Here is a 21,866-nt window from a genome sequence, read left to right as displayed (position 1 = left end):
ATGAGTGTCATTAATCATTTAGAGTTCCTTGTGTTTTCCTCGAGCGACTTGCTCTTTGTAATGTGGTCTCCTGGTGCCTTCTGTTTAAACTTATCACATTTATTTTGATAAGCTCTGGGATTCCATGTTCCTTGTACTACTTAAGGAGATGCCCAATTAGCGTTAATTGCTGGGTCCTAGTTTTGAGAATGTTACTTCTCACAATATTGCTTGTTCAAGCCATTGATGTTCTTCTGGAATTATTATGAATAGACTTTCATCGCCGTCTGTACATCAGGAAGTCAGTCTTCCCTCTGCACTTGGGTTCCAATGTTGCCAGCACACGCGTGATACTTGGTGCTGCCTCCTCTAAGTCGTCGAGACCTGATGCTGACAGTGGTCCAGTTTGTTGAGCACCTTCACTCTGTCTGTCACCACAGCCAGGATCTCCTAGTGGTCGGGTATTTTAATTCCATCTTCTATTGCCACACTGACAAGTCTGTCCATGGTCTCCTCTACACCTGTGTTGAGGTGAGACACAGGTTGGAGGAGCAACACCTCATATTCTATCTTGTTATTCCCCATCCTGATGACAGCAACACTGATTTCTCTGACTTTCAGTAACCACTTCTTCCTGTTCTCCCTCCTTCTTCCTAGTTGTTTTTTCTTATTCTTGTGACCCAGCCTACATCTTCTCTCCCCTTCCTCACTTTCATGACCTGCCCATCACCTTCACATTTCTCCCTCTCTTCCCACCTTTTACCCTTTATTTTGTGGCCTACTGTGCTCTCTTAGCAGATTCCTTCCTCTTCAGGCCTTTGCCACTTCCACTCAACACCTCACAGCTTCTCACATCCCCTTTCCCCTCTCTCCTCCCCCCCTTGTTTCCCCATCCTTATCTGGTTTTACCCATCACCTGCCAGCTCGTGTTCCTTCCTCTCCCACTACTTTATTATTCTGGCTTCCTTGCCAGTCCCGATGAAAGGACTCGACCTGAAATGGTTCATTTTCCTCTATAGATGGGCCTTCCTCCAGCACATTGTAGGTGTTGACCTGGTGAATCTGTTGGGAGCTGTGTGAACTTCATTTTGTTTAAACCTTACTGCTGTTGTGAGGCTGACAACAGCTACATCTACAAGGAAGACCTCCAAACCCAAGCATTCAGCCATCAAGCCCATTGCCTTAAAAAGAAAGTCCCGAGACACCATCCTATCCAATCAGCAGTGAACTCCAGAGCATAGCACTGGCAATGAGTAATAGACAGGAAACCTTTTGTGTTCTTGAAAACTTGACCTAAAGTCTTGGTAACTTTGTGGGCTGCATTACAGACTATATGTGTGGAGGAGGTGATTTGGGCTGTCCTAAGATAACAGTGAAAGAAAATAAATGAATTATTTAGTGCTTCCCAACCTTCAAAAACCCAGGGAAGGCATGGAACTTGGATGACGTTACTGGTGTCACCATAACCAGGCTCTGGAGGTTAAAATCTGTACCTGCTTTCACTGTCACTTCCACATCCCTTTAAGCCTCACCCTTCCATGTGTCTATCCAAGTGCCTTCTTAGCAGATAATATTGTACTTATTTCAACCCCTTCTTATTCCATATACTCACAACCCTCTGCATGAATAAGTTGCCCCTCGAGTCCCTTTTAAGTCTCCCCCCCCCCCCCTTAGTTTTGGAACTGATTTAAGACTGTTACTATCCATCACAATCCCCACCTCTGCTGAAAGAAATTTGTGTGTTCTCTCTGTGACCGCGTGGGCTTCCTCCAGGTGCACTGGTATCCTCCCACAGTCCAAGGATGTACCGGTTGGTGGGTTAATTGGTCAATGCAAATTGTCCAATGATTATGTAGGATTAAATTGCGGGACTGCTGGGCAGCACGGCTCGAAGGACCAGAAGGGCCTGTTCCAAGTTGTATCTCAATAAATTATGACCCTCATAATTTTAAACAGTTCTATAAGCTCACCCCTTATTCTCAGACATTGTAAGGAATAAAGATTTAACCTGGCCAGGCTTTTCCTGTAACTAAGGGCCCCTTGTTCTGGCAACATGCTTAGAAATCTTTTCTGCGCTGTTTCCAGTTTAACCACGTCTTTCATGTAACAGTGACCAAACCTATGCACAGTACTCCAAGTGTGACCTCACTAATGACGTATACAACCGCAAAATTAGTAAGAGTTTAAATGATCTACTGTAGTCACTGATATGACTGTCATCTTCTTAGCAGCATGAGAAATATTGCAGATTTAATAGACAGGATATGTGGAAACTTGCCCTGTCTGAGCCAAAAGCTGAATGTTTAGAATGACGTGCAGGAAGTGTCGAGAATTTCTCAGTGTTGTTGGACTTCACACTTACACTTCCAATAATTTCCCAGGTGTTTTCTGTCTAAGAGGTTTTAAGAGCTCTACTCCTGCCATTGCAGTTATAATCCAGCCTTCCAGTCATTTCCTAGCCTTAACAGACACTCGCTGATTATTCACTGTCAGATACTACGTTTGTAGTTATATTAAATTATTTCAGTCACACCCCAACATGATGTCCATACACAAGTCATTGTTGCGATACCCCACTCTTTGCTGTAGTCCTTTTGCCATTTCCATAATCTTACATCATTCACTGGCTTACTGTAGCCATTGGCGTTAAACAGCAGCCATTCAGTGGTACTACATTACAGCCACACTCCAGCTGTTACACTCACACTATGCCCAGTATCATCGTACTCTAATCATTACAGTCAATCTGCATCAACCATTATAGTCACTTCCTAGCCATTACAGTCACACTACTTAATCTGTTATAGTCACACTCTAGCCTTCAGTCAATTTCCAGCTTTTGCAGTCATCCTCCAGCAATTACAATCATACTACACCTATTGTTGTCACACTCCAGCATTACAGCCCCATTCTCGCCACTGCAGCTTCATGCCAGGAAGTAAACCTATTAACTCTGTAGTATTTTGTGCATAAAACATGCAAGTCATTTTATGTGCTTAACAAAAGCCAGAGCCCTTCCATTACAAACAAAACAAAAAGCAGTTGCCTTACACTAACATCATTAAGTCAGACACCATCTCTTAAAGTGAACACAGCACTCAATAATGGTGTTTGTAGAACAGTTTCTATTCTGAACAGTATGTGTCATCTGTCACCCATTACATTACTCTACAACACTGTAACTTTTCCACCTGTTGTTGTTGCACTCTTAGCATTGCAATCACCTTCACCTTAGGCTGTGAGATGTGTAATGAACCAGATTTGATTAGGGAGCTTAAGGTAAAGGAACCCTAAGGAGCCAGTGATCATAGTATGACATAATTTACCCTTCAATTTGAGAGGAGAATGTAAAGTCAAATATATCAGAATTACAGTGGAGTAAAGGGAATTCCAGAGACATGAGAGAGGAGCTGACCAAAGTCGACTGGAAGGGGACACCACCAGGGATGTTGGGAGAGCAGCAATGGCTGGAGTTTCTGGAAACAATTCAGAAGGTGTAGGATAGATACATCCCAAAGAAGAAGAGATATTCTCAAGGCAGGGTAACACATCTGTGGCTGATAAAGGAAGTCAAAGCTAACATAAATGCAAAACAGAGGACATTTGACAAAGCAGAAATTAATGGGAAGTTAGAGAATTGGGAAGCTTTTAAAAACTAACAGGATGCAACTAAAATGGAATAGGGAGGGAAAAGATGAAGTAAGAAGGTAAGCTAGCTAATAATATCAAAAAATACCAGAAGTTTTCCAGATATATAAAGAGTAAAAGTGAGACGAGAGTGGATATTGGACCACTGGAAAATGACTCTGGAGAGGTAGTAATGGGGGGCAAGGAAATGGTGGATGAACTGTATAAGCATTTTGCATCAGTCTGTGGAAGACTTTAGGAGTATGCTGGAATTTCAAGAGTGTCAGGGGGCAGAAGTGAGTGCAGATGCTATTCCTACAGAGGTCAAAGGTAGATAAGTCACCAGATGGACTACATCATAGGTTTCTGATTGAGGTAGCAGAAGAGATTGTGGAGGTATTAGGTATGATCTTTCAAGAGTCACTAGATTCTGACATGGTTCTGGAGAACTGGAAAATTGCAGGTGTCACTCCACTCTTCAAGAAGGAAGGGAGGCAGAAGAAATGAAATTATAGTCCAGGTAGCCTGACCTCAGTGGTTGAGAAGATGTTGGAGTTGATTGCTAAGGATGAGGTTTTGGGGTGCTTGAAGTCACACGATAAAGTGGGCTAAAATCAGCATGGTTTCCTTGAACAAAGATCTTGTCTGACAAATCTGTTGGAATTCTTTGAGGAAATAACAAGCAGGATAGACAAAGGAGAATCTGTAGATGCTTTGTACTTGAATTATCAAAAGGTCTTTAATAAGGTGCCACACATGAAGCTGCTTAGTAAGATATGAGCCAATGGTATTAGAGGAAAGATATTAGTATGATTAGAGCATTGGGTGATTGACAGGAGGCAAGGATTGGGAACATAGGCAGCCTTTTCTGATTGGCTGCTGGTGACTAGTGGTGCTCCACAGGGGTTGGTGCTGGGACATTTCCTTTAACGTTGTATGTCAATGTTTGGATGATGGAATTGATGACCCTGTGACCATGGATGATACAAAGATAGATGGCAGAGTAGGTAGCGTTGAGGAAGCAGGGAGGCTGCAGAAAGACTTAGATAGATTAGAAGATTGGACAAAAAAGTAGCAGATGAACTATAGTGTCTGGAAGTGTATGGTCATGTACTTTGGTAGAAGGAATAAGCATGTAGAGTATTTTCTAAACAAGGAGAAAATTTAAAACTCTGTGGCATAAAGGGACCTGGGAGTCCTCATGCAGGATTCCCCAAAGGTTAATTTGCAGATTGAGTCAGTGCTGAGGAAGATCGTTGCTTTGTTAGCACTCATTTCAACAGGATTGGAATATGAAAGGTAAGATGTAATGCTGAGACTTTATAATGCACTGCTGAGGTATCACTTGGGGTATTGTAAGCAGTTACAGGTCCTTTGACTCAGAAAAGATGTACTGACATTGGAGGCATTTCAGAAGATGTTCACAAAACTATTCCAGGATTGAAAGACATCATATGAGGAGTTTTTGATGGCTCTCAGCCTATAGTAGCTGGAATTTAGAGGATTGAGGGGGGAGATCTCATTGAAACTCATAGAATATTGAAAGGCCATGATAGAGTGGATGTGGAGAGGATGTTTCCTATAGTGAGGGTCTAGGGCCAGAGGGCACAACCTCAGAATAGAGGGATATCCATTTAGAATAGAAATAAGAGGAGGTTCTTTAGCCGGAGAGTTGTGAATCTGTGGAATCCATTGCTACAACGAGGTTCTGGAGGTCATTGAGTGTAATTAAGGCAGAGATTGATAGATTCTTGATAAGTCAGGATGTGAAAGATTCTGGGGAGAAGGTAGCAGAATGGGCCTGAGAGGGAATTAGATCAACCATGATCAAATGGCAGAGCAGATTTGATGGGCTGAATGGTCTAGTTCTGCAGCAATGTCTTATGGTCTTATGTTCCATTGTCAGTCATTGGTTACTAGAACTGGTTGATCTGATAATTAAGCATGTACCAACATTATTATATGCACTTTAATTAATGGCCTATCAAGTAATTAAGATGTCTAAAATCTTGTAATTTTTACCATTACTTTATCAGTGATTCAGTGTCTGATTGCTGTATAAGCACAATTCGTATACTGCTGTGGTTTAGAGAAGAAAATTTACTTCTCTGAAATGTTCTGTGTTAATCTTGTCTCACGACAGTTAATAAATTATGTTATGGATTAAAAAGCAACTCCACTTTGTCTCAAACCAGTACACTTAAGAAGGTCTACCAGCACCTTCCCTGAACAGCAGAAGTCAAACACTGGCCAGTTCAGTCATACACTCATCCTGAGCTTGAAATTTACAAGTAGACCTTAAGTATGAAATAGGATGAATACCAGTTAACTTAGTTCTAGTGGTTTCGTTTGACTAGTGACCAGGGCAATAAGATACCAGGATACCTGCTTTGCTGTTTAAATTGTCATTTTGAAGTTTGGGGGTGCCATGTCCTGCAGTACAAATCGCTCAGGCTGTACTGGGGGATCCAGTACAGTTCTGGTCAGAGGTGGTAGCAATAGAGAGAGTGCTGATGACATTCACAGGGATGTTGCCAGGAATGGAGGAAATACGCCGGGTTGATTCCCACTGGAATGAAGGAGGTTTATACAGGTTTATAAGATGATAGGGGGATGGATAGGATAGATTGACACAGTCTGTTTTCTAAAATTAGAGGGCATAGGATTAAGGTGAATGAAGAGAATCTGATGATCTAGTTGAGAGAGAGAGATAAGGAGAGAGTGAGAGTGTGTGTGTGAGAAAGAGAGAAAGGGGTGAGAGAGAGAGAGATAAAGAGAGAGCGAGAAAGCAAAAGGATCACTGAACTTCAACTATGAGTGTTTCACCCAAATGTTCTGGTTTCAAATTCAAAGTTCAAAGTAAAATTTATTATCAGAGTACATATATGTCACCACATACAATCCTGATGTTCTTTTTCCTGTGGTGAATACTCAGCAAATCTATAGAAGACTAACTGTAAAAAGGATCAATAAACAACAAACGTACAAATGCAAACATGAATAAATAGCAATAAATAATGAGAGCATGAAAGAGCAAAATAAAGAGTCCTTAACATGAAATATTTGGTTGTGGGAACACTAAAAGTAGAATGAATGTAGTTATCCTCTTTTGTTCTTGAACCTGGTGGTTGAGGGGTAGTAAGTGTTCTTGAACATGGTGGTTGAGGGGTAGTAACTGGTGGTGTGAGTCTTCCCACCTTCCAAAGACACGCCAGGTGGTCAGATAACTGGCTACTGTAACTTGCCCCTAGTGTGTAAAGGAGGAGTTGATAGGATGTAGGGAGAGTGGACGGGAATGTGGGATGAATAGGTTACAGGGAAAAGTAGTGGGAAAATGGGATTGATTTGTGAGCCAGCATAGACTCAGTGGGTTGAATGACGCTTCTGTGCTATAAGGAGATATGGAAGTGTCAGCATGTTCAGTGTTGGGAGGTTACCCAGCACCTGGTAGGGGAGAGATCATGATCATTAACGGATTAATGGTGCCTAACGGTGACTCCTTTGCTTGCATCTTCAAAAACAGCTGTATTTCCATCTTTAATATCTCTAATTTTCTCTTTCAGGGTTCTTTTGAAGACCCTGACTCACGAATGGCCGTCACTCGGCACGCCGAGGGTGCGGCCTAAGAGCTTTGCTTGCCTTCAGAGGACCGAGATTTCGTGGCTCTGGAGACAGGGGGGTGGGGGGGGGGGGGGGGAGGAGGAATCGGAGGTCGGTATCCAGGCAGGAGATCAATGTGCGATGTGTTGTGGGAAATGGAATATCTAAGGCTGCGTGCCCAGAGATCCTAGGTCTTTGGGCACAGAGCTTGGAAAAAGCAATGCAACAGACTTTTAACATCGTAAATCAGCAAGTTATTTGTTATGTCTCCCTTCTCGCTGTGAAACAGAGACACCCCTTTCTCCCTTATTAGGGAGAGAGAGCGAGAGCCTGTGGTGGGTGAACAAGTAGTTTTTGGAGTACTGCAAGTCTGTGTCTTCACCGTTGCTTTGCTCACACTTGAGTGTTCGGTGGTGGGCGCCAATGCTTTTTTTTGCCCGTGGGGGGAGGGGGATTATGCTTGCTGCTGCTTATGCACAGGAGGGAGGGGTGCTGGGGGGGCTTTGGGGTTCTAACATTTAACTGTCATTCATTCTTTGGGGGCACTCCTCTGTTTTCGTGGATGGTTGTGAAGTAAAAGCATTTCAGGATGTATATTCTATACATTTCTCTGACATTAAATGCACCTTTGGAACCTTACCTCCTGACAGGGAAGGATGGATTAAAGAGGAGAGCTGACTTCAGGCACTCTGAGTAGGTGACTTTAGGGTGTCATGCTGGGGGGGTCAGAATCTCATGGACCTGACATGGTGAGCAGGCCAAAAATAGCCAGGGTAAATTAAAAATAAACAGAAGGTGTGTTACCTTCTTGCAGGCTTCATCGTTAAGGAGACAGGAAGAGAGGAAGCTGCGGATGAAGCGACCACCCATTTTCCTGCTGTGGGTTCTTTCGTTGGATCAGCTGAGACTGTGTCTGTTCCCTAACTCAATCGCACTATAGCTGACCCGGTTCTGTCCACCTGCCTGCCTTAGCCTCCTTGCTTAGGAGAAGTCTAGCACAGTTTTGAAACTCCTGTTAGTCACCGGCCTTAACAACTTCTCAGAGAGTTCCAGATTTCTGTGCAGCTTTTGTTGGACTTGTCACAGGAGCAGAGCTTGGGAAGTGATGTAAATGCCGCCAGACTGTGAGCCAGCTCCCATTTGTTTGCTGTCCCTCACGGTAGTGTGCGCCAATCTTCTGAGGAAGCCAGCCAGCCCCAGCTCAGTCAGCTTGCAGATTCCAGTACATTCGCTCCCACAGCCCCTCCCTGCTACTGTCAAATCAATCAAATCAGTTTTTTATACATCCCGGGGCTGCCAGAGACGACAGCATGCTTATACAAGTGATGGCTCTCTGCACTTTCCAGACAACACTTCTTCCAAATGTATTGATTGGGGGCAGGGTATGGGGGGAAGGGGGTGCTGATTAAAGCACAGTGAGTGCGGGGAGGAGGGGGTAGGCCAGGTAGAATTGGGGGTTGTGATGGAGGAAAAGAAAGATTCCAAACAAGACAATATATGAAGAGAGCATAGGCTACCAGGTGTGATAGATTTGGTTATGCTGCTTTAACAAGGTAGCTATGGTGACTGTTGGGAGTAAACAGAACAGTAAAAGTGATGACCAGCAGAAATCTGCGGGACCAGCACAGCGGGGAGCTTTGACTAGTAATGGGGCATCACTTAGGTAGTGAGGCATTTAAGAGAAGATCTGTGGCACTGAGGTTACCCCTTCCATTGCCAGCTGGATTCATGAGCACGTGCTCAGTAGCTGCTTCTCAATCTTCGGACCCACCTTCTCCAGCGCAGTACCCAGCACTTATACCCAGAATAAAAATGGCCCTGGGATTGAGTGTAGTTGGGGGGTTGTCTTGTCAAGATTCCCTGGGAGCAAATGGCCAGTGGAAGGCTAGAACGGCCACTTGCCATCTTTAGGCCGTGTTGGAGAACCATGGCTGTCAGTAGTTGGAGTGATCATTGTGGTATGGATTCGGTTGTTTCACGGGCCAGCTGGGTGGCCATCAGTCACCCTGAGCTACGTAGGGATCCAGTTGTTTCCGTAGCCAGCCAAGGTCACTGGCCGTAATGGCTACTCAGAACTACCCTGATGCAGAGGTGGAACTGTGTGTCGTTCTTTGGTGTTTGTCTCTTCCTGTCCTCGCCCCGTGGGGTAAGTCTGACTGTTCTGCCGTTGCCCTGCCGGGGGAATCTGTCTTATCTTGCTTTTGCCTCCATGGGGTAAGTCAGGCCATTCTGCCATTACCTGATGGATGGACCTACCCCAAATTGGTGTGGAGTGAAAGTTGAGTCCCGGCTTGTTGAAGGATAAGTCCCTGCTCTATGTTGATGTACAGTTCCTAGTCTGCCTCCAAGTCTCAAGATCCCAGCCTCCAGCTCTAAGAACCCAGACCTCATCACATCTTCGCCTGGTTTGGGGTCCGAGCCCGAGTCAAGACCCAGGTTCTGGGTCCTGGTACAGTCTCAGGCTCAGAGTCCACACCCAGGCTCCTTGTTCCCAGTCCCTCGTCCTGGTCCTACTTCCCTAGCCTAGTCTGCGACCTGTCCCATCCTTTAGTTTTGGCCTGTCCTGTTCCTAGTACTTCAGTGTCTGTGTCCTGCATGTGGGTCCATTCCCAACGCCCCTTATGACACTATGGCAAGCAAAGGAAGAGCGATAATGTAATAAACCACATTGTAATAGAAAATAGAAAATATCTTGCAACAGGGGCAGCACTGCAATATTGTGGAGAGAATTCCATAATGCACCAGGCTGTAATCTAACCACATTGAAGTATGATAGTGGCGGAATTGAAGTATGACATGTTATAGTGTTGGATGTGGTGGTGGACCATTACATTGCAATAAATTCAGCTCTGTATTAGTAGTGGCATCAGTGCTTCAGTAAGCAGTGCTGTATAAGATTAGAGTGCAGAACGGTAATTGATATTTAACTGAACTGGTTTAATGGAGGTGATGCTGCAACATAACAAAACACATGCTGTAATATAATGCTAGCTGTGTGTTTTATAATTTAGCAATACACACAGAGTAATGTAGCTGGTACTGCATTTTATAATTTAACAATTCACACAGAGTAATGTAGCTGGTACTGCATTTTATAATTTAACAATTCACACAGAGTAATGTAGCTAACACTATTTTCACTCCCAGTGAAAATAAGAAAAGTTAAAAAGGACAATAGAAAGCTCAAGAAGAGATCATACAGTATGGCCAAGTGAAATAGGAATTGATATGAAAGGAGAGGGGTGTACCGAATTAAAAGTATTATATATGAATGGACGAAGTATAAGGAATAAAGTAGATGAGCTTGAGACTCAGTTGGAAATTGGCAAGTACAATGTTGTGGGAATAACAGAGACATGGCTTCAAGCGGACAGGGCCTGGGAAATGTATATTCAAGGATATACACCTTAACGAAAGGACAGACTGACTGGCAAAGGGGCTGGGGTGGCTCTGTTGTTGAGGAATGATATTCAGTCCCTTGCGAGGGGGGACATAGAAACAGGGGATGTAGAGTCAGTATGGATAGAACTGAGAAATTCTAAAGGTAGAAAGACCCTAATGGGAGTTATTTACAGGCCCCCAAACAGCAGTCTGGATGTAGGGTGTAAGTTGAATGAAGAGTTAAAATTGGCATGTCGCAAAGGTTATCATGGGGGATTTCAACATGCAGGTAGACTGGGAGAATCAGAATAGTTTTGGACCCCAAGAAAGGGAGTTTGTGGAGTGCCTCCAAGATGGATTCTTAGAACAGCTGGTACTGGAGCCTGCCAGGGAGAAGGCAATTCTAGATTTAGTGTTGTGTAATGAACCAAATTTGATCAGGGACCTCGAGGTAAAGGAACCATTAGGAGATAGTGACCATAATATGATATGTTTTAACCTACAATTTGAGAAAGAGAAGGGAAAATCGGATGTGTCAGTATTACAGTTGAACAAAGGGAACTATGGAGCTATGAGGGAGGAGCTGGCCAAAGTTCAATGGAACAATACCCTAGCAGAGAAGACTGTGGAACAAAAATGGCAGGTATTTCTGGGAATAGTGCGGAAGGTGCAGGATCGGTTCATTCCAAAGAGGAAGAAAGATCCTAAGGGGAGTAAGGGGTGGCTGTGGCTGACGAGGGAAGTAAAGGGCAGTATAAAAATAAAAGAGAAGTATAACATAGCAAAGCTGAGCGGGAAACCGGAGGACTGGGAAGCTTTTAAAGAGCAACAGAAGATAACATAGAAGGCAATACGCCAAGAAAAAATGAGGTACGAAGGTAAACTAGCCAAGAATATAAAGGAGGATAGTAAAAGCTTCTTTAGGTATGTGAATAGCAAAAAAATAGTTAAGAGAAAAATTGGGCCATTGAAGACAGAAACGAGTGAATTTATTCTGGGGAACAAGGAAATGGCAGATGAGTTGAACAGGTACTTTGGATCTGTCTTCACTAGGGAAGGCACAAACAATCTCCCAGATGTAATAATGGCCAAAGGAACTAGGGTAAGGGATGAACTGAAGGAAATTTATATTAGGCAAGAAACGGTGTTGGATAGACTGTTGAGTCTGAAGGCTGATAAGTCCCTGGGACCTGATGGTCTGCATCCTAGGGTACTTAAAGAGGTGGCTCTAGAAATCGTGGACGCATTGGTAATCATTTTCCAATGTTCTATAGATTCAGGAAGAGTTCCTGCTGATTGGAGGGTGGCTAATGTTGTCCCACTTTTCAAGAAAGGAGGGAGAGAGAAAACAAGGAATTATAGACCGGTTAGCCTGATGTCAGTGGTGAGAAAGATGCTGGAGTCAATCATAAAAGAGGAAATTACGACATATTTGGATAGCAGTAGAAGGATCAGTCCGAGTCAGCATGGATTTATGAAGGGAAAATCATGCTTGACTAATCTTCTGGAGTTTTTTGAGGATGTAACTATGAAAATGGACAAGGGAGAGCCAGTGGATGTAGTGTACCTGGACTTTTGATAAAGTCCCACATAGGAGATTAGTGGGCAAAATTAGGGCACATGGTATTGGGGGCAGAGTACTGACATGGATTGAAAATTGGCTGGCTGACAGGACATAAAGAGTAGTGATTAACAGGTCCCTTTTGGAATGGCAGGCTGTGACCAGTGGGGTACCACAAGGTTCAGTGCTGGGACCGCAGCTGTTTACAATATACATTAATGATTTAGATGAAGGGATTAAAAGTAACATTAGCAAATTTGCTGATGTCACAAAGCTGGGTGGCAGTGTGAAATGTCAGGAGGATGTTATGAGAATGCAGGGTGACTTGGACAGGTTGGGTGAGTGGGCAAATGTATGGCAGATGCAGTTTAATGTGGATGTGAGGTTATCCACTTTGGTGGCAAGAACAGGAAGGCAGATTACTATCTAAATGGAGTCAAGTTAGGAAAAGGGGAAGTACAATGAGATCTAGGTGTTCTTGTACATCAGTCAATGAAAGCAAGCATGCAGGTACAGCAGGCAGTGCAGAAAGCTAATGGCATGTTGGCTTTTATAACAAGAGGAATTGAGTATAGGGGTAAAGAGATCTTTCTGCAGCTGCACAGGGCCCTGGTGAGACCCCATCTGGAGTATTGTGTCTGTTTTGGTCTCCAAATTTGAGGAAGGACATTCTTGCTATTGAGGGTGTGCAGCGTAGGTTCACAAGGTTAATTCCCGGAATGGCAGGACTGTCATATGTTGAAAGATTGGAGCGACTGGGCTTGTATACACTGGAATTTAGAAGGATGAGAGGGGATCTGATTGAAACATATAAGATTATTAAGGGATTGGACACACTGGGGGCAGGAAGCATGTTCCCACTGATGGGTGAGTCCAGAACTAGAGGCCACAGTTTAAGAATAAGGGGTAGGCCATTTAGAACAGTGATGCGGAAAAACTTTTTCACCCAGAGAGTGGTGGATATGTGGAATGCTCTGCCCCAAAAGGCAGTGGAGGCCAAGTCTCTGGATGCATTCAAGAGAGAGTTAGATAGAGCTCGTAGATAGCGGGGTAAAGGGATATGGAGAGAGGGCAGGAACGGGGTACTGATTGTGTATGATCAGCCATGATCACAGTGAATGACGGTGCTGGCTAGAAGGGCCAAATGGCCTACACCTGCACCTACGGTCTATTGTCTATTGTCTATTGTTTTATAATTTAGCAATACACACAGAGTAATGTAGCTGGCACTGTGTTTTATAATTTAGCAATTCACACAGTGTAGGACCTTTGAGCCACACCACACCAGCAATCCCTGACATATCCAGTTAACACTTACCTAATCACTGGACAATTTACAATGGTTTGTGTTTGGGGGGAACCGGAGAAAACCCACACATTCTATGGGTAAGGACATCCAGAGGCCCCTTACAGAATGGCACTGAAACGGAACTCCAGATTCTGAACGCCCCGAGCTGTAATAGTGTCCTGCTAACCACTGCATTTCTGTAGCACCCAGAACAGCTGTGAGTAAAACAGAATTCTGTAAAATAACAGCAGCAGTCTATAATTTAACTGCCTTAATATACATTGTTATAATGTAACTGAGGCAAATCTAGAAAAGAAGGCACTCAAAACCATCTTGTGATAATCCGAAGGCACTGTGCTAATATTACAAAGCTATTTGGTAGAGTGTGTCTCATGAAGTTATGGCCAGAGCTCCACTATAACGGACTAGAATGAAGAAGCTACTCCAACAGAAACATACCAAAGTAAATTTATCATCAAAGTACATATACGTCACCACGTACATACATCCCTGAGATTAATTTTCTTGCGGGCAGTCACAGTAAACACAAAAACACAGTAGAATCGATGAAAGAGCGACCCCACAGGAGAAACAACCAATGTGCAATGAAAAGCAACACACTGCAAAGGTGAAAAGGAGAGACACAAGATCGTTACTGTAGGTAATTCTTTCCAGGAGGATATCGGGCGTATTTCAAACCGACTGAGCTGAGGGAGAAGGATGTGATATCATAATGACCAAGACAGTGAAATGAACACCAGGAAGCAAGTGCCTGAGGAAGGCTACACACAAGCTTAATAGTCAGAGTTGTACAGCACTGAAACCAGCCCTTCATCCATGCCAGCCACTTTCTGCATCTGCATGAATCCCATTTAACCACATTAGGTCTATATCTTTCTATGACTTGCCGTTTGAAGGGTCTGTCTAAATGTCTCTTTAAGTGTAGTAATTGTATCTGATTCCACCATCTCCCCTAGCAGACAGTTCTAGATACCAACTACTCTCCATACAAAAAAAATCACTCTCAAATCCCCTTTAAAACTCCTCTTAAACCTATGTCCACTGATTTTTGATATTTCTGTCATGGCCTAATGTTAAGAATGGCCTAATCAATATTTTCTAATGTTGAAATATTATGACTGAACTCTTGTGACAGTATCCTGACCTATAAAGGGAAGTTTGCTGTATGCCTTCTTCAGCAACTTCTCAGGGAAAGAGCCCTGAGAGAGAGGAGTTACCTAAGCCTGGGTGAGACTGACAGAGAACATGGTATTCAACATGCAGTGAATGTCAGTGACACTCAGACCAAACTGACTGGTGCTCACAGCTTTGGCCAAAGGCCTTATCCTAGGACCCTGAACCCTGGGACCAAATGGGAGAAGCTAAGTAGGAGAGAGATGATGATGCAACCTCCTGAACAAATCAGGAAGTGACAAAATATTTTGTTTGATGCCACTATTTTTTTTGGTAAACTTGGGATTTCAAAGGGGTTGATTATAGCCATAAAATTGGACACCAGAAATTCTGCAGAAACAATGGGATAATTTTACACAGATAATGTTACCCAAGGGAATATATATTGGCTCTAAACAGGGTATTAATTCTTTAAAGGTTAATCCATTAGTCTTTGCTGTTAAACCTTTTTATGTGTTTTCCAAATTTACTGCTGCAATTTATGCCTGTATCTTTGCAGTTTATTTTATTTAGCTTAAAACCCCTAGTTTCAGATTAAATAAAACCACTTTCAATATTTAGGTAAAATTCATCACATTATAACCACCCTTGGTTAAATGCTTCTTAACAATCTAATTACCTCATTTTCATTGTACAGTTGTAGTTCTAAAATGATTTTTCTCGTGTTGATTCTTCAACACATTGATCTGGAAAACCATCTCTTACACACTCCATGAATTCATGCCCCACACTATTACTGTTAATTTGGTTTGCCCAGTCCACATATATGTTAAAGTTTCTTGTGATTGCTGTATTACCCTTGTTGCACCAGTCTCTAATTTCCTGATTTATACTCTAGTCTACAATAAGGTCACATGAAAACCATGGACAGCTTCCATGACTGGTTTCTGCTCCTTTCTATTCTTAGCTATGATCAGACTGATTCAATTTCTTGATTTTCAGAACTTTCTCCTCCTACTGCCTTTATCTCATTATTTTTCATTAGAATTATCCTCCCTCCTTTTTCTAGTTTGGCTGTCTCTTGTAATAGTTAGGTGTTATGGAAAACTGAACACCCAACCTTGATCACTTTGTAATATGTCTTAGTATTAAATAACACCATTTTATTAGTATTCGTGCCATTAATTTATCGATCTTGTTATGAATGCTATGTGCATTCAGATAAGGAGCCTTCCATTTTGTTATCAGTAATATGACAGAATACTGCCCATTCCCTTGGGTCAACGTATCTAGGCGTCACGGTAGCATAGTGGACAGCACAATGCTCTGGAGTACCGGCGATCCAGGTTCAATTCTCTTTGCTGCCAGTGATGAGTTTGTATGTTTCCCCGTGACTGCGTGGAGTGGGTTTTGTCCGGTGCTCCAGTTTCCTCTAACAGTATCGACTGATAGGTTAATTGGCAATTGCAAATTGTCCCATGATTAGGTTAGGGCTAAATCAGACATTTGCTGGGAGGTGTGGCTTGAAGGGCCTATTCCATGCTGTATTTCAATAAATAAATAAATCTCCAAACACATTCAACACTATCCAAGTCAAGGCAACCCACTTCATTGACACCCACTTTTTAAAATCCAAAACTACACTTCTCGCTACAGTATGTATCATCTACAGTAGGTATTTTGTTCACATGTGATGTGGATATCACTGGAAAAGACAGCTCTGATTTTCCATCCCTCGTTGCCCTTGGGAAGATGGTGGTGAGAGGAGCTGACCTCATTCTGATAAAGGATCTCATAATGTTGGGAGGGATTCTGCTATTTGGAACTGAAACAATGAAGGAATAGGAAAATATTTCCAAATCAGAGGCTTTTTCCCAGGGCTGAAATAGCTAGCATGAGAGCACTTCGTTTTAAGGTGTTTGGAAGTAGGTACAGAGGAGATGTCAGGGGTAAGTTTTTTACGCAGAGAGGGGTGAGTGTGTGGAATGGGCTGTTGGCAGCGGTGGTGGAGGCGTAAACGATAAGGTCTTTTAAGAGGCTCCTGGATGGCTACATGGAGCTTAGAAAAATAGAGGGCTATGGGTAAAGCCTAGGTAATTCTAAGGTAGGGACATGATTAGCACAGCTTTGTGGGCCAAAGGGCCTGTATTGTGCTGTAGGTTTCTATGTTTCTATGAATTTTCCTGCTGTCCTTTTCCCTCCGTAAGAAAGCACCACTGGAACAGCTGAGGAGAGTAAACACGGTGTTTTTTTATGTATGGTGCCTACCTCAGCCATGGTAGGTTGGTGTTGGTGAAAGTGGGTGTTCAAGGTGGCGCAATGTGGTGCACCATAAAGATGTTGTCCTGCAGCAACACAGCTGGGCTTCTTCAAGACCATATCACGAGCACAGCACCCGTACTGAGCTGGAGAACAATGTCAACACTTGCACAGTACCTATTCAATTGGGGGAATCCTTGGCTTAGTCCACTCCGTGACTCCAGCTTCAGTTTTGTCCATTCTGCCGTGCACAAGGTCCAAGGTGCCACATGATTGAATGCGATCTCCTGGTTTGGAGAATGGAGGAAGTGAAGTGCTGAGATCTCAGTTTGGGGAGGTGGATGGGAGAACCGAGAAAACATCTGGCATACTTGCCTACATTGCTCGAAGCAGAGAGGAGAAGAATGAGGAAATCGAGGAGCAGATATATAAAACATCGATTTGGAGTATTGTGTACAGTTCAGGTCGCTCCTTTCTGGAAAGGCCGAGCAGATATTGGAGAGAGTACAGAGACAAAACCCTCTTATCAGGACACTGCCGGGATTAGAAGGTATGAGCTAAAAGGAAAGGGTAGACAAATCTGTTTTCTCTGAGCGTTAGAGGCTAAGGAGAAACTTGGTAGAAATTTATAAAATTATGAGAGGCAGAGATATGGTGGGCAGCCAAAATCTATTTCCCAGGATAGAAATATCAGATGCTGGAAGGCGAGAGGGGGAAGTTTGAAGGAGGTGTGAAGGGCATTGACACAGAAAGTGGTAGATGGCTGCATAGTACACTGGGATAGTGGTGTAAGCAGGTACAACAGTGGCACTTAGGGGCTTCTAGGTAGACACAGAAGTATGCAGGGAATGGAGGGATATGGATCATTTACAGGCAGAAGGGATTAGTTTAATTTGACACCATGCTTGCCACAGACAGACACTAGGGCCTGTTCCTGTGTTCTGCTGCACTGTTCTGCTCTTTTGCTTTACTGTACAGAGAGGTACTGGAGAACTAATACTTGTGGCTTGTGGGGTGGGTATGAAAGACTTGAGAAGGGATTGGGGTGGGGTGATGGAGTTTGCATGGGGCGAATAGTCTGGGGTCAGCCAGAAACTTATTGCCAGTGATGTGAGGCAGGGGTAATTAAATTTCAAAACTAATAAAATAAATTTAATGAATGCACCCACTTGGAGGAAGGTAGATCTTGTTGATGTCTGAGGCAGTGGCTGAGGTGAGGTTGGGCACTGTGTATGACACAGCCCATTGGTCAGGATAGCTTTTGTCTTTATAGTAGAACTTTGCCCAAGACAAGTCAATGAGGCACATTGTCGTTTGGTAACCCTTTACGTGCTCAGTAATCTACCACACAGTATGAATGGAAGCTTGTGTTTAGTCTTCTGCTCTGAGCAGAACATGCTCTTTAAGTACAGAAATTTGATTGTGCTTCAGCCTGACAATCTGGCAGGTATTGTAACTGAGATATAGATAGAAAAGCCTAAAGACCCAACACAGGCAAACGGAACTAGCTTCAGATAAGATATTTTTGATAGCATGGTCAAGGTGGGCTGAATAGCCTGTTTCTGTGCATGACTCTGTGTAATAGGGTAACTGAGGGGTGTATTATGAAAGGACATTTAAATATGACAAACTTCTTATGTAATGTACTGTTGACAGGTCTTTAACTTCAGTACTACTAGAAATATAGTTTGAAATCTGATAATTTTGATTCTATTATCACCTACAGTGGCTTTGTCAGTTTTAATCAGAATCATGTTTAATATCACTGGTTTATGTTATGAAACTTGTTTTGTGGAAGAAGTACATTGCGATACATAATAGAAAAGAACCTATATTCACAGATGGAAATTACAATGGACATTTATAAAATGGAGAAGGTAACAGCATTTGTTAATCATAAGTTGGAACAATTTGATTCATACTGGGAAAAGTGGTTTAACTACATAACACCTCATAGGCCTGATTTTGTTCTCACAAATCAATGAATATGTTGTAAAAAAAGGATCTCTCCCTACTTGTACATAGTTTTCTCCTTTTGTTTATTCTTTCCTTCCTCTCTTTTCTATAAGTGTATTCCTCAGATAAATATTAAGTGGAGATTTGTGGCAAATATGACTGTATGATATATATGTACAATATCTGAAATACATCTTATGGAAATGTTTGTTTGATGATGAACTTCAATAAAAAATAAATTACGAAAAAAAAGAAACGAGGCCTCCATTGATCAGGGTTGTCTATGGATGTTGTGTCCCAGCTGTCTACATGATATGCAAGCTGGTAAGCTGTTGCCCATATAGCAGGCTCCCCTGCTGATGATTCCAATGGAATGGCAAAGACCGATACAGTTTGGCATCAGCAGGAGCTGCCGGTCAGCAGTGTTGAAATCAACATAAGATTGCACCAGGGATTCCAGCTCTGGACTTTTGCGCGAGGTTTGTTCTTGAAAGGCTTCCCCATGAGTGGGTATAGTCACAAGGCAGCAGAGGCTTGAGATCAGATCCTTCTCCTACACATCAACTACAGCTGATAAATCCCATCTGCCCAAAGCAGCCAGTTTTAAGGCACTAATAACCTGCATTTCCCCTTCTCCATTATACACACTCATTCAAATAGGTCTTGATGAGGTCAGCGACAACTGTAGTGTATTCATTCAGATTCGAAGATGAATCCCTGGATGTCGTCCAATCCACCAACTCAAAGCAGCTTTGTAAGCACTCTTCTGCCTGCCTTGACCATACCTTCTTGGTCCTCAGCACTGATGCTGTGCTCTTTAGACTCCACCTGTACACTGGGTGTAGAAGTGCAGCTTGGTAATTGGGCTTTCCAAAGTGCGGGGGTGGAATGGCACAGTAAGCGTTCCTGATGGCAGTATAACAGTGATCACGGATGTTGGCTCCTCTGGTTCCACAGGTTGGTAATAGTTGTTCAGAGATTTCTTCAAGTTGGCGCGGTTGAAATCCCCCACAGTGATGGGGCAGGCATCAGGAAGTGCTGTCTGGCGACTGCTGATCATGGTGCTCAGTTCTTCCAGTGCCTACCTGACATTGGCTAGAGGTGGAATGTACACCGCTACCAGGATGACAGCAGAAAACTTCCTTGGCAGATAAAATGGATGAAACTCGACCGCAAGATGTTCAAGGTCAGGTGAGCAGGATTGAGACAGAACCACCATGTCTGTGCACTATAACTAGTTAATCATAGAGCATATCCCATCTCCTCTACCTTTAAAAGATTCTGATATCCTTTGAGATGAATAGCGTAACCCTTGGGCTACAGCGCTATGTCTGAAATGGTGGTGTGAGCCATGTTCCCATGAAGCAAAGTACACAGCAGTCCCTCTGGTACTGCAATCTTGCTCCACAGTCTTTAATTCTATTTACATCTGCCAGCAAGATATTCCAGAGTGAGTGCCTGAGGCCTCAGCATTTCAATCATATCTGTAACCCAGCTCGTCTTCCACACTTCTGTCTTCTTAAAGAGGAACTGAGTCTGCCATCAGGCTACGTTGATTTTGAGGATCGATACATGTTTTAAACATCTTAAAACAATGTTGCTTGCTGAAGTCCCCATGCCTGTGACTGTGGATTTCAGCTGTAGAAATCCTAATTAGAAATATTTGATGATTTGCATCAGAGTCACATGCAAGGAGTCACCACTTATCAACGTCGTTTTTGGAAATCTTTCTTTCCACTGATGATTGATCGATAATCTCTGTGTTTTCTTCTCCTAATTTTGTTAAGAATTTTTGCAAGTTATTTTGATTCTGGTATGATTGCAAGGGTATGTTCAAACCTACAAACTCTGAATTCCTCCTGCATCCAAAGCATCTCCGATCCCCATACGGGACAATTGTGAAAAACATAACTCACTACAGTTTATATGTAAGGAGTATAATACTGTGCAAAGGTCTTAGGCCCGTGTAAAAAATTCTGTAAATTGAAGGTGCTTTCAAAAATTATGAAATGATAAGTTTCTAACTATCAAAAAAACCATTCTATAAAAAGCAGTAAACAGTAAAAAACTGAACCAAATCAATATTTGGTGTGAGCACACTTTGCCTTTAAAACGGCATTAATTCTCTTAGATACACTGTTGCGCAGTTTCATAAGAAAATCAGCTGGTAGGTTGTTGCAAACATCTTGCAGTCCTTGTCACAGTTCCGAAGACTTTGGTTGTCTCACTTGCTTCTGACCTTCCAGGTGATCCCAGAAAGCTTCAATGATGCTGAGACCAGGGCTCTGTAGATACCATCTGAAACCATATAAAAAACCTACGGTGTCTAAGGCTTTTGCACACTACTGTGTGTGAATAGGACATGTCAAGATGCCACTATGTCATATGTGAGTGCTTCACTAAAGAAAAATTAAGTATACAAGTACTCCAGGCTCCTGTGTTTTTCTTTTGAGTAGTTTCTGGAATTACAAAACATAACAGTGGAGATGAGTGAGTTTTGAAACGAACCCAAAATGACTACCTACCTGTTGAAGTGCACAAGATGCTCGAGTTAAAAAACACAGCACATGTTTCGTTGGAAGAAAAAAAGAGACAGAGAGATGGAGGAGTTAAAACAAAGGTAGAAAATGGACAAAATTCACGGTTCATAAACCAGAAGTATTGGGTGAATAATAATAAATTAAAAAGATGGCTCCATTGGAAAGATACACAGATTTTGTTGCACAATAGTATCTGGATGATGTATACTGAATGAATTGAGCAGTATTTTAAAGCCATTGTCCATTTGAAAAGTGAGTGCCAGTGTTGCTGAGTGCAACTGGTGGAAAAGCATACAGTTTGCTTAGAAGTTTAACTGCTCAAACAAAACAGCCAAAAGGAGCTTTGCTGATATCATGAATGTAATGCAGGAACATTTAGAACCAAAACCATTGTTGATTGTTGAATACTTTAGGATTCAAGAGCAGAATCAAAAAGAAGGGGAGCCCATTTCAGCCTACGTGACTGAATTGAAGAAATTGCCTAAGTATTTTCTGTTCAGTGATGGGCTTAAGGATGCACTAAGAGGTCACTTAGTTTGTG

Source organism: Hypanus sabinus, chromosome 11 (genome assembly GCF_030144855.1).
Source record: "Hypanus sabinus isolate sHypSab1 chromosome 11, sHypSab1.hap1, whole genome shotgun sequence".
NCBI classification, from domain to species: Eukaryota; Metazoa; Chordata; class Chondrichthyes; order Myliobatiformes; family Dasyatidae; genus Hypanus; species Hypanus sabinus.
Note: the sequence above shows the minus strand (reverse complement) of the source record.